The sequence below is a fragment of the Canis lupus genome, chromosome 10 (genome assembly GCF_048164855.1).
Source record: "Canis lupus baileyi chromosome 10, mCanLup2.hap1, whole genome shotgun sequence".
NCBI lineage: Eukaryota > Metazoa > Chordata > Mammalia > Carnivora > Canidae > Canis > Canis lupus.
This window is the reverse complement of record NC_132847.1, coordinates 22573501-22579500: the sequence shown is the minus strand read 5'-3', so window position 1 is coordinate 22579500 and position 6000 is coordinate 22573501. Positions and strand designations below refer to the sequence as shown.

The 6000-nt window shown below is 47.7% G+C and overlaps 1 long non-coding RNA gene across 1 annotated transcript; it reads left to right on the top strand.

Annotated features, from left to right (window-relative positions):
* The first annotated feature begins 939 nt into the window (after nucleotides 1–939).
* Nucleotides 940–5516, top strand: LOC140641338 (uncharacterized). The gene is made up of 2 exons (XR_012037872.1): nucleotides 940–1287; nucleotides 4229–5516. It is a non-coding gene; the product is annotated as an uncharacterized lncRNA (long non-coding RNA).
* Nucleotides 5517–6000: the final 484 nt, after the last annotated feature.

The window sequence follows — 6000 nt, the reverse complement described above, 5'->3', positions numbered from 1 at the left end:
AGATTGCCTAATTTATTGGCGTATAGCTGTTCATAATATGTTTTTAAAATCGTTTGTATTTCCTTGGTGTTGGTAGTGATCTCTCCTTTCTCATTCATGATTTTATTAATTTGAGTCTTCTCTCTCTTCTTTTTAATAAGGCTGGCTAATGGTTTATCTATCTTATTAATTCTTTCAAAGAACCAACTCCTGGTTTTGTTGATCTGTTCCACAGTTCTTCTGGTCTCAATTTCGTTGAGTTCTGCTCGAATCTTTATTAACTCCCTTCTTCTCTTGGGTGTAGGATCTATTTGCTGTTTTTTCTCTAGCTCCTTTATGTGTAAGGTTAGCTTCTGTATTTGAGTTCTTTCCAGTTTTTGAATGGATGCTTGTATTGCGATGTATTTCCCCCTTAGGACTGTTTTTGCAGCATCCCAAAGATTTTGAACGGTTGTATCTTCATTCTCATTAGTTTCCATGAATCTTTTTAATTCTTCCTTAATTTCCTGGTTGACCCTTTTATCTTTTAGCAGGATGGTCCTTAACCTCCACGTGTTTGAGGTCCTTCCAAACTTCTTGTTGTGATTTAGTTCTAATTTCAAGGCATTATGGTCTGAGAATATGCAGGGGACAATCCCAATCTTTTGGTATCTGTTCAGACCCGATTTGTGACCCAATATGTGGTCTATTCTGGAGAAAGTTCCATGTGCGCTTGAGAAGAATGTGTATTCAGTTGAGTTTGGATGTAAAGTTCTGTAGATATCTGTGAAATCCATCTGGTCCAGTGTATCATTTAAAGCTCTCGTTTCTTTGGAGATGTTGTGCTTAGAAGACCTATCGAGCATAGAAAGAGCTAGATTGAAGTCACCAAGTATAAGTGTATTATTATCTAAGTATTTCTTCACTTTGGTTAATAATTGATTGATATATTTGGCAGCTCCCACATTCGGGGCATATATATTGAGGATTGTTAAGTCCTCTTGTTGAATAGATTCTTTAAGTATGATATAGTGTCCCTCTTCATCTCTCACTACAGTCTTTGGGGTAAATTTTAGTTTATCTGATCCACGAAAGCATATTAAAATACTGCCTGCCTGTTCCCCGAGAGCACGGTGTGAGAAGTCAGGACATCCGTCTGCATTTCCACCAGGAGGAGAAAGCTGCCACTAACAGCAAACAGAGGGCCAAGCAGAGGAGGCACAAACCGGTGGCTGAAGAAGCCCTTCCATGCATGCTCGCCCTAAGAACGGCACCCGTGCGATCTCTGGCACCACCACTCTCGACTGCTTCCTGGGCAATCCAGAACAGGTATATTCCTCTTTCCCACCAGCTTAAGAGAAAAAGATGAGGTCACTCATTTCTCAGCAAGCTAAGCAATAAGCTTGGTCCCTGCAATTGTGAGTGGGGACCAACATTTCCACAGAAACCCCTTTTATAGCTGGATGCTAGATATTAGGGCACCGGGCTGAACAAGGACAATACGGGGCCAACGTGTCTCCAAGTACTGAGCCCCACACAGCTCCACGGTCATGCCAAATCACCTGCATCCTGACAAAAGTCGCTCCTGCAAACCACCCCCTGACCCCATCCTATCCCACTACTCTCGAATCCCCCCGTCCTAAGGGCCAGGGGTTGGAGGAGATACGGGCTGTGGAGAAAAGACACTCCCCAAGCGGATTGCTCCGCTTGTGGCTCACAGGGTTCCCACTCTGAATATGTGCCAATCTTTTTTCTTTTCTTTTTTTTTTTTTTTTTTTTAATTTTTTTTTTTAATTTTTATTTATTTATGATAGTCACAGAGAGAGAGAGAGAGAGGCAGAGACACAGGCAGAGGGAGAAGCAGGCTCCATGCACCGGGAGCCTGATGTGGGATTCGATCCTGGGTCTCCAGGATCGCGCCCTGGGCCAAAGGCAGGCGCCAAACCGCTGCGCCACCCAGGGATCCCTCTTTTTTCTTTTTTTAAGATTTTACCTTTTTAAAGTAATCTCTACATAAAACATAGGACTCAAACTCACAACCCTGAGGTCAAGACTCTGACGCTTTACCAACGGAGCCAGCCAGGTGCCCTGCCATACTTCATACAAGTTTTTCCTAAAAGCAGATTCCCTCTGATTCTACTCAACACTGGTGACTCCCCACTTAAACACAGAAACCTGGACATAATCTCTGCCCACCGCCCTCATAGCCCACCCCCTTCCCAGGATTCCTGTCTCCCCTGGCGGCAGGCCTCTGCTCAGGACCCACAGACAGTCCAGCCCAGTCACCACAGCTCCACCCCAGCCTCTCTGCCACCAGCCTGCCCGCCTCTCCCCTCCACACAAACGGCAGGATCTCTCTACAACGAAAATCAGACCCAGCCGTGTCTCAGCTTAAAATTTTACCAGGGTTTATCAACACCCCCTTGGGAGAAAAGCAAAAGCCCTTTTGTTCCCTCTATGAAAGACACAAGGTGTCCATCGAAAGATGAATGGATAGAGAAGCTGTGGTCTATGTATACAATGGAATATTCCTCAGCCATTAGAAACAAGAATACCTACCATTTGCCTCAACATGGATAGAACTGGAGGGTATTATGCTGAGTGAAGTCAGTCAGTCGGAGGAGGACAAACATTGTATGTTCTCATTCATTTGGGGAATATAAATAATAGTGAAAGGGAATAGAAGGGAAGGGAGAAGAAGTATGTGGGAAATATCAGAAAGGGAGACAGAACATGAAGACTCCTAACTCTGGGAAACGAACTAGGGGTGTTGGAAGGGGAGGAGGGCGGGGGCGTGGGGGTGAATGAGTGACGGGCACTGAGGGGGGCACTTGACGGGATGAGCACTGGGTGTTATTCTGTTTGTTGGCAAATTGAACACCAATAAAAAATAAATTTATTATTAAAAAAAAAGACAAGGGTTTGGAACCCCAGAAATTATCTCCCCTATTTATCTGCTGTGTCCTGTAGGGGGGTGCCAGCCGTCCTTACAGGCCTTGAGCCCAGGCTTGAATTCTCACAGAGGTGGGGGGGTGGCCAAGGGTGAGCCACCTACTGCACTACCTGGCCCTTGTTGCACCCGTTCAAGTGTGCTACACTCAGGCAGCAGCAAGCCCCAACAAAGGTGAACCAAGGCCCTGCAGATGTGGGGACCAGCCACCTCCACAAACACACGCCTAGTAGAGGGGGCTAGGTGAGGATGCATCCCTCCATCCTCCTGTATCACTAAGCTGGAGTCCAGCATGGTTTATGAATTCTCTCAGGGGTCCCCGTGGCCTTTCCTATAATGTGACCTTGCTCACCACAACCCTATCTCTGATGCTGTTTATCATATTCAAATTCAAAGGGCTCCAAACCCCTCTATAAAATTAAGGGTGCATGGAGTGCCTGGGTGGCTCAGTCAGTTAAGCATCTGACTCTGGACCTCCACTCAGGCCTTGATCTCAAGGTCCTAAGTTCAAGCCCCTAGCCTTCAAGCCCCAGCATGGAACCTACTTAAAAAAATAAAATAGGGGCACCTGTGTGGCTCAGGTGGTTAAGCATCCAACTTTTGATTTCAGCTCAGGTCAGAATCTCAGGATTGTGAGATCCAGTCCTGCATCAGGCTCTACCCAGGGCATAGAACCTGCTTAATGTTCTTTTCTTTTCTTTTCTTTTCTTTTCTTTTCTTTTCTTTTCTTTTTCTTTTCTTTTCTTTCTTTCCTCTTTTCTCTCTCTTTCTTTTTCTTTCTTTCTTCCTTTCTTTCTTCCTTCCTTCTTTCTTTTCTTTCTCTTTCTTTTTCTTTCTTTCTCTTTCTCTCTCTCTTTCAAAAACAAAATGAAGGGGGCACCTCGGTGGCTCAGTGGTTGAGCATCTGCCTCCGGCTCAGGGTGTGATCCTGGAGTCCTAGGATCGAGTCCCATATCAGGCTCCCTGCATGGAGCCTGCTTCTCCCTCTGCCTGTGTCTCTGCCTCTCTGTGTGTGTCTCTCATGAATAAATAAAATCTTACAAAAAAAAAAAAATGAAGGCTGCAAAGGGGGTCGGGGAGCATTTTATGTGACTGCCCACTGGCCCTTGGCCCTTACCTCTGAGGATTCCCTGAGCGTTCCATCCTAAGCTGTGTGTCAATCCTTGCACACCTTTGGGCAAACTGACCCTCTCTCTCTTTACTGCTTATGCAAGCAGCACCCACTCATCCTTTGCTTCTTAGTTTCTGGCCCACCCCCTGAGACCACGCCACCACTCAGTCCAACCCAGCGTCCATTGTGAATTATCTGCTTATTTGCAGGCCCTGCTAGACTGAGAGCTACATAGAGACAGCCATGGGCTCTGCTGATGTTTGCATGCCCAGGCCAGGACAGAGGTCCCACAGCGGCCTAGAGAGCACGATGGGGGAAAGAAGCCAACAAATGAAGTTCTGACACACACGCCCACCCCTGCTGAAGTCCTGCGAGCACGGAGTCCCCTCAGCTGATTGCCAGGGCTCCCAGGTAAAACCCGCCAGTGGCCACTACCGGCCATTCCTGAGACGTGGGCACAATCATAGCGTGATGCCAGATTGTCAGGAGCCATTTATTTTGTAAACTCAAATTAACAGGAAGCAATTTCATTAACAGATAGTGCTGCTTGATGAGTTCATTCCAATTCAGGGCTTATTTTTTAAATGTCCTTAAAAGCTGTGCAGAGCAAGTTAAAGAGCTGATCCTGAGAGAATGGAAATTGCGTGACACCACGTCTCACCTGGGAGACTTTTCCACAAACTGTGAGGACACCCTCCAAGTCACGGCCCCCTTCCGGTTTGAAAAGAGGGTGGACGGGGGTGTGCCTACTTGAAGCTGGGTGTTGGAGCCAGAAGACCCAGCTAGAGAAGGGAACTCAACTCAGCAACTGCTCCTCCACCTTGGAGAAGCTGTCAGCCCAGCCAGGACAGAGACGCGTGCCAGGAAAGGAATCACAGCCTATGCACTCCACGAGCCAAGGCCCTGGGGTGCACCAAGGAGACGAGCCAAAGACCAGTCCCCCAGAGGAGGGAGGCGCCGCACGTGATAGAAAGTCAGGGCAGATCATTTAGCCCAGATCACCCCCATGGCCAGTGTCCACCGGGTGTAATAGTTAAAGAGACACAAAGTCCTGCCATCTGGAGTAGTTTCAGAGTAATTTCAAATCTGACTTAGCATTTAAGGAACGCTGCGTTTTTCTCTCTGCAACTATACCTGATTTCCCCTCCTGCCCACACAGCTTCTCCCCCGGCCATTTATTATGTCAATCAACAGCTACATTTATTTCCCCTTTATGCATCACCCAAGTTCCCCTGCCTCAGAACAAAGCAGCAGCGTCACCTAGGAACTGTTTGGAATGCAAATCAACGGAGTCAAAAGCTAACCTGTGGGCCACCTGGGTGACTCAGCAGTTGAGCATCTGCGGTCAGCCCAGGGCATGATCCTGGAGACCTGGATCGAGTCCCACGTCGGGCTCCCTGCATGGAGCCTGGTTCTCTCTCTGCCTGTGTCTCTCTGCCTCTCTCTCTCTCTGTGTCTCTCAAGAATAAATAAATAAAATCTTGTTTAAAAAAGCAAGTTACATGCCTGGTGTTCACAGTACTTTTATCCGTCTTGTTTGTTGTGAAAAGCTTCCATGTCTGTCTTCTCTGTGATGGACAGGACTGGCGTGATCCCAATTTTACAGATGAAGAAACTGAGGCTCCTAGAGTTTTAGTCTTTTGGAGACTGCGGTGCAAGATGAGCATCACCTGGGAGCCTGCTAGGAGTCCCACCCCCGCCTACCGACCGAATCACAGTAAGCCCCAGCCAGAGCCCCAGCTGAGTGCGAGAAGCAGCGGGGCTGGGTCATTCCGGCCAGCCCCATTCTCTTGGAACTAGTAAGACCACCCCGGGGCGGGGTAAGAACCTAGGGCCTTACTAGCACATACTTATAAAGGAGCCCCTGTTTTCCAGCTGGGGGGCCTCTACTGAGCCAAAACGATTCTGCTTTTCGCTTTCCTGGAGGAGAGGAGAGGGTCAGCTGTATTCTCCAAAGTCTGGGACCACTTCCGGGCTGAGG